The following is a 12,525-nucleotide window of genomic DNA, read 5'->3' on the forward strand; positions in this document are numbered from 1 at the left end:
TCGCCACGGCACGAGCGATTGGCCCGCTAAAAAAAGTTACCTTCTCTATTACGTTGTTCAAGTATGCGTCTATATATATTCACGCCCGAGCGGAGAGTTGATAAATGCACGAAATCGGCTTCTAATTTTGATCAAAGGAAACAAAGGCTGTGGTCCCTATCTTAATTTAAACGCAAATCACCTCGAAAGCTAGGTCAAAAATGAGCCCAGAAAGCGAAAGCTGCGCACTGATCCGCGTGCTGACACATGATACCTCGCATGGCGTTTTGTGAGTAACGTTGGTTTTGTGTTACTAAAACGTTGGGACGGAGTAAAAAAAAATAGAAAAGCGAAAAGCTGGAACGTACCTAGTTCTGGCACGCATCGCAGTGTCTTTGCACAGTGGAGAGGGTACCGCAACACTGCATCGGCATTTTACTTTTCAAACGAAGCGCAGCCGTTTTAACCCAACGCTGGGCAGCGGTTTCGTTTTATGTACCGAACCAAGATGGAGGACTTAGTTCTAGGAGCGCCGAGAGATGGCGCTGCGCATTTCGCATATTGTCTATTAGATCTGGACTTCAAGAGCGCTGTTTTTTTTTTAGACCTTGCCAGGAAACCCTTATATGACAAAGCCTGTGCAGAGTTTGAAGGTAGCGGTGAAATACGTTTCCCGTGAAGGGTTTGTCATAAAAGTTCTTTCGTGTTGTTGGGTGGTTTGTCATAACGCCTCGAATGAAGGATGTGTGCGTTATTCTGTTTTCAGTTTTTTTTAAGCAAACACCCAATCTGACAGCGTTTCAGCAAAATTTAGGACCTGAAATATTGCCGAGAATGCTTTTTTTAACGGCAGGGAAGTGTTTTTTTTTTTTTTTGGGGGGGGGGGAAGTGATGCATTCCTGAAAAACAGGGGTATAGAGTCATGCTATAGGGTCTGCAAGATGTAAACTCCGTGGTTGTGAAGTAATCCAGGAAGACTTTGCTTTGCCAGTAATGAAAAAAAAGAAAAGAAGATTCCTCATGTTTCTATCAAAAATCTTTCCTTTTCGTTGGCATGTAGACGTAGGATGTCCGGTAAAGAAAGGGCTGAGCTTGAAGCTGAAAATGAAGAGAACATAAGAGATGCAAAGTTGCGGAACAAGCGCTTCCTATTGTGAGAAAAAACCATCGCTGTCAGCACAGAACGAGTTCATCTTAATAAATTCGCCTGGCGGTTTGTCGATAATGTGTATACAAAATACTTCTGGTGCTTTTTTCGTGTTAACTGACTGAGGAATGCTTCTGCTGCTTTTTTTTGGTTAACTGGCTATTTAGTCGGTGCATTTAAAAGAGCGCCCAGGGAAATCTTGCAATGGGGTCCTCTTGGGAGGTAAGAGGGGAAGAACTGGGCATCTTATGCCTCCGAGGTTGGGGTGTGCTATATGCACCTGTAAATTTCTTCCCATGGTGCGGGGCAGTGACATGGTATGTACACGCTTAAATATGAAACACTGAATACCTTTAGTGTTTTGTGTTTTTTAGGCTGAGCTTTATATTCAGAGCCCACGGGGTTACAAAGCGACATGCTTCATTTGCAACGTTTCTTTTTTTCTTTAATTGCGTAGGCTAAGTGCCTCATTCTTAATGAACAGTTGCTTGCGTGGCGGTGGTATGAAAAAATGAAATAAATAGCCGAGGGCACCGTAACTGCCGAACTGAATAGTGAGCCATAGGCGAGAAAGTTCCTCAGAGGAAAAGGACAAAAAGACAAAAGTTACGGGATTGCATTTAAGTCCGCTTAAGAGCGGAAATGCGAAATCCTTTTCCTTTCTTCTGTTTCTCAATCCACTTTTCACTTGTCTGCTTAAGAGCGGAAATGAGAATGCTTTTTTCCCCTCTCTTTCTCCCTTTATTTTAGGTTTACTTTTAATATTTGCTTTTTTAGTTCTTATTTTCTTTTTATTTTTTTATTTTCAATCTTCATATTTAGTTGTCTTTATTTTATTACTTGTTTTGTTTCATTTATTCTTTGCTTTTTATTCAGTTACACATATGTTGCTTACCAACTGTTGCTTAATCAACTTATACATTTTATTTTATTTACCATACAACTTATGATTGACAGCTCCTGCGGACGCCTCTCCGTCCACGTCTACAACTTTCGTCCACGCCATTCATGGGCCAAAAAAGGCTTACTCCTTAAACAAAACCGCTACTGTATGGAAAACATAGCTCGTGTAAAGATTTTGTGAAGGGAAGTTCCCGCACCACGGGGGGATTTAACATGCCAAGAAATTCTGGATAAGTGCATTTTTTTAGCGGGACGTTGTTTATGAACGCATTTCTTTGTAATATTTAAAGATTGTGCTACAAAGAATCAATATATCCACACATATCTCCTCGAGCCGCTTTTCTTTCTGCTCATTGTAGTGGAGAACGCACCCCACTCCTTTTTAAAGGGAAAGCTTTACTACTTGCACTTTCAGCCTTAGGCGTGGCGCGGCGGTGCCACCACCACCGGCGCCTAACGCCAGCGTTCTCCGCTAGGAGTGCAATAGCTGCTTTGTGACGTCACGCCGAAGAGAAGGGCGACTCGCGCCGTCGCAAGCCGCGGCGGTGCCACCACGGCGTGGCCTCCGCGATCGAAGCGCGCTTTTAAGGCGGAAGCCTTTAATGCCTCATCGTTGTAAGCAGGAGCTGTCGACAGAAATGTCACGCTTTTCAATTGGTCGAAACGGACGTGACATTACAGTGCGCGAATAATTGTACTTTGGCTACTAACCATGCAACCAATTAAAGGGATCGTTTAGTGATGCTCCAAGTAAGTATGACTGAGTTTAATTAATTCCCTACTTAACCAATTAGTCAAACCTTTCTAGTCAGACCAGATAAATAAATAAAACCCAGTAAGAAATTTGCCGAGCTTGGGAATCGCACCCCGGTCTCCGGCGTGCGAGTCGAGCACGCTACCACTACGCCATGCCAGACCTTTTTTTTTCCACCTTTTTTTTTTTCTTTATTGCCTGGCTTTGGCTCATGACATTGCACAACAAAAATACACATAACGCTATATACATACGACACTGTCGTGGTCAGCCAGCACGAGACTTGCTTCGTCAGCTTAAAATTCCCGCAACATACACAACGGCTCTAGTCTTGAGAACCACTCGGGAGGCTCCGCAGCTGCTTTTTGGATTGCAAGAAACCAGTCTATGCTTTCCCGAAAATAAATTCGGGCCGGTCGTGCGTCTTTGTCACAATGGTAGCCTGCCATTCTGGAGCGCTATATACAGTGGAGGCCCAAGAGCATTATGAGATCAAAAGGTGCCCCATCCTCATTATCAGTGCTTAAATAGCGAATTCCGTGCGCGTCAAGTGGTAGCTCTTTCTTTATGGTCCTTTGTAACGCGTCCCAAAAATAAACTCCTTCTCAGCAATGCAAAAAAACATGGTCTATTGTTTCAGGCTGTTTACAAATTAAGCAGTTCGATCCCCACGGTAAAAAGAAATCGTTTCCCTCTAGAAACTTTTTAACTGGTAACGTCCCGGTGTGTAACTTAAAAAAGAAAGTCTTTACTCCTGGTGGCACCTGCATTTTCTTCACCCTTTTTAAAACATCCCCTCCCGGGCCCCCACTGTACAAGGCCCTGTACATGGGCTCTGGGAAAACAATATCACAAAGATCATTGTACAACTTTTTCCTTTTACTTTTCCACAAATAATCGGTGGAAAAACGTGCCGGAAGAAACCGAACGCTTGCTACAATCTCTTTGTAGTAACCAAAAGTTCCACCAGAGAGCTCTTCTGTGGATACCACAAACTCCGGAAGCAATCACCGCAGCTTAACTTGGCACACGGTGCGCAAGAACGGGTCTGTGACGTCGCGAAAAAACAAAAAACGGTTCACCAGCTGCCTTAAAAAGAGGTGCCCTAGCCCTAGCCCCCCGTCTTTTACCCGCCGGAACAGGTTCGTTCTGCTACAACGTTCCCATTTGGACGCCCATATGAAAACTTCAAAAATCCTGTGTAGCTTCTGAACGTTCACACGCGAGCAATGCAAAACCTGCATCACATACCAGAGTTTGCTAATAAAAAAAAATATTGCAGGCTGTAGCTCTGGCGAAAATTGAAAGGCTGGTGCCTTTCCATTTCCCAGCTCGGTCACGTGCGTCTTTAGTTTGCTCTTTCCAATACTCCTCGCTATCGCGATAAGCATCGAGCGGAACGCCCAAATACTTGCCCGGGGTCGTCGCCCACGGTACGTTGGCGAAATGGTCCGGGTGGGATGGCCACCATCCATGCCAGAGCCCAAGGCACTTGGACCAGTTAACCCCGCTAACTGTGACTTCGCTGAACGCGCGTACACACCCGACAGCTTGACTTATGCTCCCCTGATCAACCGTAAATACTGCAACGTCATCTGCATAGGCCAGCAGCTTAACTTCAGCTGCTTGTAACCTAAAGCCATTAATACTATTGTTTTCTATGATTTTCATGCACAGCGTTTCGATGTAAATACAAAACAAGAGAGGGCTGACGGGGCAGCCCTGACGCACCGAACGCTGCACGCTAATGGGGGCCGCCAGACTCTTGTTAATAATCAGTCTTGTCGTGCAGTTTCGATACGCCAGGGCTACGCCCTTACGGATAACTGAACCGACATTCACATGGTCTAAAGCGGTAAACAAAATTTCATGGGAAACACAATCAAATGCCTTTTGGAGATCAATCTGAAGCATCGCTACTCGCCCATTCATGTCGTCACAGCTTTCAAGCACACTGCGTGCTTTGTGAATGTTGGAAAAAATTGAGCGCCCTTTGATTCCACATGTCTGGTGGGGTCCAACAATATCCGATATCACTGTCTGCAGTCTTCACGCCAATACCTTCATAAAAATTTTGTAGTCCACATTAGTGAGTGCTATCGGTCGATACGCTGTAACCAATTGTAATTTCCCTATATCATCCGTTTGAGGTATGAGCACTGTATGGGAGATCCCAAAAGACGGAGGCAATACGTTTATTTCATAGGCTTCATTGAAAATTGTACACAGCACTGCGGCAATTTCGTGCTTAAATTATTTATAAAATGCCGCACTGAATCCATCTGGTCCTGGTGATTTTCCTAGGTTTAACTGATCTATCGCGTGCTCTACCTCGCTGTGAGTTATTGCTAGTTCCATTTTCTTTTTGCTTTCTTTGTCAAGTCGTGGCATTGCACCAAGAAACAGATGCGTAAAGGCTACTGCATCTACAGGAGTCGATGAAAAAAGCCTTTGGTAGTATTCATTAAAGGCTTCTTTGATGTGGTCAGTGTCTGCCGATAAGATACCCCTCATTCTATTTTATCGATGTGATTTCTTTCAGCGCGCGCTTTTTCTAGACCAAGAGCACGTTTCGATGGCGCTTCGCCAGCAGCTATGTCTTCCGCCCTTGCCCTCACTAGTGCTCCGCGATAACGCCGTTCTTCCATAAGTTCTATCTTTTGTTTTGTTTTCCTGACATCTTCTGGGAAATGGATATCCTGGGAAATGGATATCCTGGGAAATTGATATCCTGGGAAATGGATATCCGCCATGCCAGCTCGATGGTTTCGAATGAACAAAGGTGCGTCTATAGTGAATACGGTGTCTTCGTTCATTCCCATCTTCCTCCCTTCCCGTTACGGCGAGGTTTAGGTGTCCACCGAGATATGAGAGACAGATACATTTCCTTTCCTCAAAAACCAATTCACCGACGAGCAAGGCGTATTTGTCCGCGTTTCAGATTGACCCAAGTTGTCGTGACGTCACCGCGCGCGAAATTTGACGGGTGTCCACCGAAATATGTGAGACAGTTACTGCGCAACTTCCTTTCCTCAAATACAATTTTCGACTAGTGTCTACTGAGATATGTCAGACAGTTAATGAGTAATTTCCTTTCATCAAATACAATTTTCATTTTGTTCATTACGGCCCCTCTTTCTTCTTTCACTCACACTTCCTCCCTTCCTGTACGGTGCGGCTCAGGTGTCCACTGAGATGACAGAGAATTACAGACCATTTCCTTTCCTCAAAAAGCGTTGCGTTCGAAGGGCAACGCACCGCGCCGTACAGGTGGTGGCGTTCTTTGGACTCCGTGGCAGCGCTACAACACGCTGTCGCGTTCCACTCCTAAAGGCGAAGCTTAAGCGTCATTAATTGGCAGTTAATTAATGTACCAACAAAATGTGCAGTGAACAATCGCGTAGCAGAATGCAGCACTCAGGCTTTCGCCTTTCAACTTGGATTTACCAGGACACTTACCATGAGTGCCAAGCATGCCGTTGTAGCCAGTGCAGAAACAGCAGTTCTACAGTCTGCATTAACATCACCAGCAACCAAGTATATCCTCACAGCGCAGCGATTATAGTTTCACTACTAGTTGTACATAGAATAGCCAAGTGATCACCACAGCAGCACCAAGGTATACAACAAGTTTCAAACAAGCACCACAACAGCACGACTATCATGTGAGCGAGGGCGTAGCCATGGGTATTGCTTTCGCGATTTCCCGGCTTAACCAAGTTGAGCCACAGCCATCTGTTTTATAGTAGCTTTAACTAATCAGTGCGAGTGTAGCACGTATTTTATATTGAAGTTGTTGCTATGCATTGCTTGGTCACACCAACATCATAAATATGTTCATAACACATCTTACAATACTGCACAGTTGCCTCAAAATTAAAGCCGGGTTCTAAGAAGCCTAGATTTAAATAAAAAAGACGCATAGTATTGATAAATATTCGAGATTAGGCGCTCTACTAAAGCCTTATTTTTTGAAGAAAGCGCTCAGAAAAAGTTTCTCACTGTTATTTTGTTGTCGCTTTGAAGGAAATAAAAATAACAAGGGACGCTTATTTATCCAGAATCAAGAAATAGAAGCATACAAACGCCGATAAGCAGAAGGGCGAAGAGTTTGTAGCCACAAAGACCCACATAACCGCTTCTAAAAGAGGCTTCATTCAGCTACCTGTTCATATGTGACGAGGGAATGGGTTTATTTACAGGATGAACGGGGATATAGGAGAAAACAGTGAAACGGTGAACGGACAGCATAGAGCCAGTCCCAGTCTCGAGTACGCGCACCTTCGTCGTCCTCTTATCATCCGCTGTGCCCTTCGTCTTTCTTCTTCACTTGCTCCGCAGCGCGGCCCAGCGTAAGTTGCATAGCGACCTGGCATAAGTTTCGTAACAATATATTAGTATCCTAAAGCCCGTCTATATCACTTAGTTCTTTTTATTTATGCAAAACCTGCGCCGTAACTGTTTAAAGAGGTTGCGTAGCTCTCGGCAAAAAAAAATTCTTAATAGTGATGTTCCGCACCTACGAACACCTGAGAGAAGAACGATCTTTTCACAGCGATAGATCGCTCTTGTTGGACTCTCACGGCTATAATATGGTTTCCCTTCAGTCATTAAATCATTGAAATAGGCGACAGTTAAGTGATGTAGAAGCATACATAGGGAAAACAGCAAAATCAGGCAGTCAGATGTTGAAATATTGCATGAAGTGAACAACTAAACCCGAAGTGAACCCTGCCTTCTGCAGGGTTCATATACAACTGCGTGCACAGTTATTGCAAAGCGATGACCATAAATAAGGCTGATCAGTTTTGGTGGCGGCTAATAAAGTTACGCCCTCATGTCGGTGGAACTAAAAAAAACTTGAAGCGGAGATTGAACAGCGCCTTGAAAAGCACTCAGTACTGTCCCAGGGAGATAAAAGCGGAATCCGGCAGCTATGTTACTTATTCTCTTCTACTGACAGGCCGCCGCGGTGGATCAGTGGCTATGGTGCTCGGCTGCTGACCCAAAAGACGCGGGTTCGATCCCGGCCGCGGCGGCTAGAATTTCTTTGGAGGAGAAATTCTAGAGGCCCGTGTACTGTGCGATGTCAGTGCACGTTAAAGAACCCCAGGTGGTCGAAATTTCCGGAGCCCTCCACTACGGCGTCTCTCATAGCCTTAGTCGCTTTGGGACGTTAAACCCCATAAACCAAACCAATCTTCTACTGACGGACAGTAAAAAGAAAAAAACGGGCTGTGGTTCAGCTCTGCTTAAACCCGGAGTGACGCGAGAGCTCCGCCGAGCCGCCTACTTATGAAGCTGCGACACCTCTCTCCCTCTCCACTCCGCCCTCAACCCCACTCGACACGGCGCATGCGCACAGCTCTTGCAGCTCGGTTTCGCCGGTGCGCCGCGCCGCCGGCAGCAGCAGCTGCTCCGCACCACGTGACCAACCGGCTCAAGGCCACGACACCGCCACGGAGTTCAAGGGGTGCCACGCTGAAGGCTCGAAGAGCTGGCGTAGTGTAGCTCTCGCTACAAAAATTTAACCATTGCGGAGTCCAAAGGGATGGTATACTGGGATTCTTCTTCCAGAAGTGGGAGCACGAATGTTGAGGCTTAGGCAAGGTATCTGCGCCCAACTCTAATGCGAAAAAAAAAAACACTCACAAAATTGTACAGCCGAAAGACTAGTTTGAGCGAAAGTCGAAAGCAATCTAAACCTGCGCTGAAGTAAGGAGCGAGAGGTCAACAATTAAAGGTTATATAAACTAGCTGAAGCAAAACGGTCACTGTGCTAGATATTCTATTGTTCTGATGAACTGGGTGAGGTTCTGCGCTCGTGGGAAAACTCGCTTGTACAGGCATTGTACAGCGAACCCGTTGACTGCTTGTTCGGAGGATTGGCGGCATCGTTTATGGTCTTGTAGAACATCGCGTGACTCCTCAAAAGACAACAATACTCGGTGTTTCTGAGGTTCAATTGCAAGGGCTTCCGTTGCATTTGACTCATTTGGTAAAAAAAAGAGAAAAGTTTCAACGTGTGAAGCGAGGCCATAAAGCGCAGCGGACGCCAATGTTACCGCTGGCTAGAGCTTCTGCGGCGGCGAAGCGACAGGAGAGACGCCTTCATAACTGGCAGACTAGTGTTCCTGTATATATAGGAACACTGCTGCAGACGAGAGCCAAGAATCGATGAAAATAAAAAAGTACGAGGAACTTTAGCGGCTAAAGTGGTGAAAGGCGAAAGCCTGAGTGCTGCATTCCGCTACGCGATTGTTCACTTCACATTCTGTTGGTGCTGCCAATTAATGACGCTTAAGCTTCGCCTTTAGGAGTGGAACGCGACAGCGTGTTGTAGCGCTGCCACGGAGTCCAAAGAACGCCACCACCTGTTCGGCGCGGTGCGTTGCCCTTCGAACGCAACGCTTTTTGAGGAAAGGAAATGGTCTGTAATTCTCTGTCATCTCAGTGGACACCTGAGCCGCACCGTACAGGAAGGGAGGAAGTGTGAGTGAAAGAAGAAAGAGGGGCCGTAATGAACAAAATGAAAATTGTATTTGATGAAAGGAAATTACTCATTAACTGTCTGACATATCTCAGTAGACACTAGTCGAAAATTGTATTTGAGGAAAGGAAGTTGCGCAGTAACTGTCTCACATATTTCGGTGGACACCCGTCAAAATTCGCGCGCGGTGACGTCACGACAATTTGGACCAATATGAAACGCGGACAAATACGCGTTGCTCGTCGGTAAATTGGTTTTTGAGGACAGGAAATGTGTATGCCTCGCATATCTCGGTGGACACCTAAACCTCGCCGTAACGGGAAGGGAGGAAGATGGGAGTGAACGAAGACACCGTATTCACTAGACGCACCTTTGTTCATTCTAAACCATCGAGCTGGCATTAAAGGCTTCCGCCTTAATATACTGTGGCTTCTTCCCTTGCATTGCAGCCGAGCCTTCAAGACACTCTTGGACATACGGTCGAGGATGAAGCTTGACCGGGGAAAGAGGTATGTGTTGTTGCTTACGTTAAAAACTATGTCGCCGCCATCGGTGTCTACACTGTGTAGAGTCCACACCCCTGGCGACACCTATCTCTTTTATGCAGACAGACAGGCTGCGAACTAAACGGGCAGCAACTCAAGACCCGATCAATGTCCGTAATTCTGAACGCTCCGAAGTGATAATGGCTCAATTACTGGTCACAGTCCTGGGCCGCTTCTCTTAGACTTCTCTCTTTTTACTTAGGAACTCACATTAAAATTATTCAAATAAGTAGTACAGAACTTCAGCAGGCTACTACTTCTTTCTCGTCTGCTACTAGCACCTTTCTAGAGCAATAAAAGTCTTTCCTACCTACCTACAAAACGCAGTGCAAGAGAACAGCCCAGAATCATATCATTCAAGGCGGAGGATACAAACACGAGATTTAATTCTATTTCTCCATATAAGTTATACTCGCAACTCCTGGCACAAATGCTCATTCCTGCAAAACATCCACACAAGCACGATAGCTGACTAAGGAATCGTGGTTTTGATTTCGCAATTTTCTCTCGTTCCACTCTTCTCTTTATTGTTTTTTTGGTTGCATCGCATATATTAAAAAAAAAACAGAAACAAAGGTGGTAAATTAAAAGTACGACGAGAACTGTACCTCGTAGCTCAATGCATAGCCATAAGCAAGCGACTGCTCAGGCAACGTCATTTAATCTGCTGGTAATTTCCGTCACTGGTTTATCACCGACGCGTTTTCTATCGCTTTAGCTTCGTTTTGGTGCTCTCTATGAAGTTTTGTCATTGGCTGAAAATTGGCCTCCGCCAAAAGTTATATTTTTAGACACTTCACCCCGACTGAGGAAGGTCAGCTGTAAGCACGGCATTGCATCAGGAGGTGATGCAACTCGGTGTTGGCAAACATTCCCCTCAAGTGTGTGCACCGGTAGTAACTCAACCCTCAGATTCGCGGGTGGTGGTGGTGGTGAAAACATTTATTCAGAACAGGAGGTGTTTGGATCGGCCCGTAAGGGACCGATCCTTACAAACACTAGGTGGAGGTCCCTAGTTTGGGACCCCAGTGGCGGTAGCCGCCGCCCGGGCGCGCCCGACTAAGGCTTGTTGGGCCTGTAAGTCGTGGCAGCCGAGCAGGGTCGCCTCCCAGTCCTCCCGGGTTGGGTTGGGGATAGAGGGAATGGCCGGGTTGGAGGGGCAGGCCCACACCATGTGATAGGTGTCCGAAGACACCGCACCACAGTGCGGGCAGTTGCCGCTAAAGGAGGGGTCAAAATGTTTTAGTGCTGCCGGGCACAGCAATGTATTGGTGAAGAGGCGGAGAAGAAGCCGCTCATCCGCCTTCTTGAGGCCTTTACATGGGCTAGGGTAAAGGCGATGGCTATCTTGAAAGTAGGTTGCGATATTTTTGAACGTATAAACCGGATTAAAATCGGGTTCCTGATCAGGTGGGGAGGAGAAAACAGCCCGGTGAGAGAGCGCGCGGGCGGCTGCGTCTGCTGCCTCGTTTCCTGCCAACCCCTGATGAGCAGGGGCCCATATGAGGTGACGGTGTGCGGGGTCCGTATCCCGTGTGCAATTTTGGTATATTCGATAGGCTAGGAAGGGAGTGCTGCCTTGTTCGACGTTCCGACAGGCCCCTCGCGAGTCGGTAATTATGTATTTTGAATTGGAATGTGAGGCCGCGAGAGCAATCGCGACCTCTTCTGCTTGTGTTGCACTGCGGGCTCTGAAAGTAAGGCCGTTAACTGTGTTGCTGTTGTGAACTACCGCGGCCGTGTACCATCCCCCGTGGTGAGGGCCGGAGGCGTCCACGTAGTATACACCTGTTTTGTTGCCATAATATCGGGCTAGCGCTTCCGCTCGTGCCAGGCGCCGACCATTATGGTCTTCATGTGACATGTTTGCTGGAAGAGGCCGCACGTGGAGGGCACGTCTCCACAGTTCCGGGATGCGAAACCTGTCTTCCATTGGAGGGGTGTGTTGTATATGGAGTCGAGCAAGAAGGCGGCGACCCGACTCCGTTAGCGACAAACGCGTGTACTGGTTTGTAAGGTGCGCCTCCCGGAGCTCCCGGAAAGTATTCACCACCCCAAGGGCCATAAGCCGGCTGTTCGAAGTAGTGATGGGGAGGTCAAGGGCACGTTTAACAATTTTGCGAAGGATGACCTCAAGGGCATCCTCCTCTTGTTTCCGTAGGTGGAGATAAGGAGTCGAATAGAGAATTCGACTAGTTGCGAAGGCGTTTGCCAGCCGCAAGGCATCCTTACTTCGTAACCCTCCGCGTTTGTTGGAAACCCGGCGGACCATGCGGCCAACCTGGTCCCCCACCTTACGGAGTTTGGCCAATGTAGTGTCTGGCCGCCTGTGTTTGTGGATGTAGAGTCCGAGTACCCGTATCTCATCATTTTCGCGTATGGGACCACTCTCGAGAGAAAGAGATATTTTAGATGTGCACTTCTGTGAGGGGCGGAGGTGCACAAATTCCGATTTTTGAGGGGAACATTGAAGACCGCAGCGGCGGGCGTAGCGGTCTACTATCGTCGCCGCTGTTTGCAGGCTGGTTTCAATATCCCCTGTGCTGCCCTGCGTGGCCCACAGAGTGATGTCATCGGCGTACAGGGCGTGCTGCACGCCGGCGACACCACTCAGCTGGGCCGGCAGGTGCATCATGGCCAGATTGAAGAGCAGCGGGGAAAGTACCGCGCCTTGAGGGGTTCCCCGCGTGCCGAGTAGGTAAGGACC

The sequence above is a fragment of the Amblyomma mixtum genome, chromosome 9 (assembly GCF_055824585.1).
Source record: "Amblyomma mixtum isolate Tamu chromosome 9, ASM5582458v1, whole genome shotgun sequence".
Lineage (NCBI taxonomy): Eukaryota > Metazoa > Arthropoda > Arachnida > Ixodida > Ixodidae > Amblyomma > Amblyomma mixtum.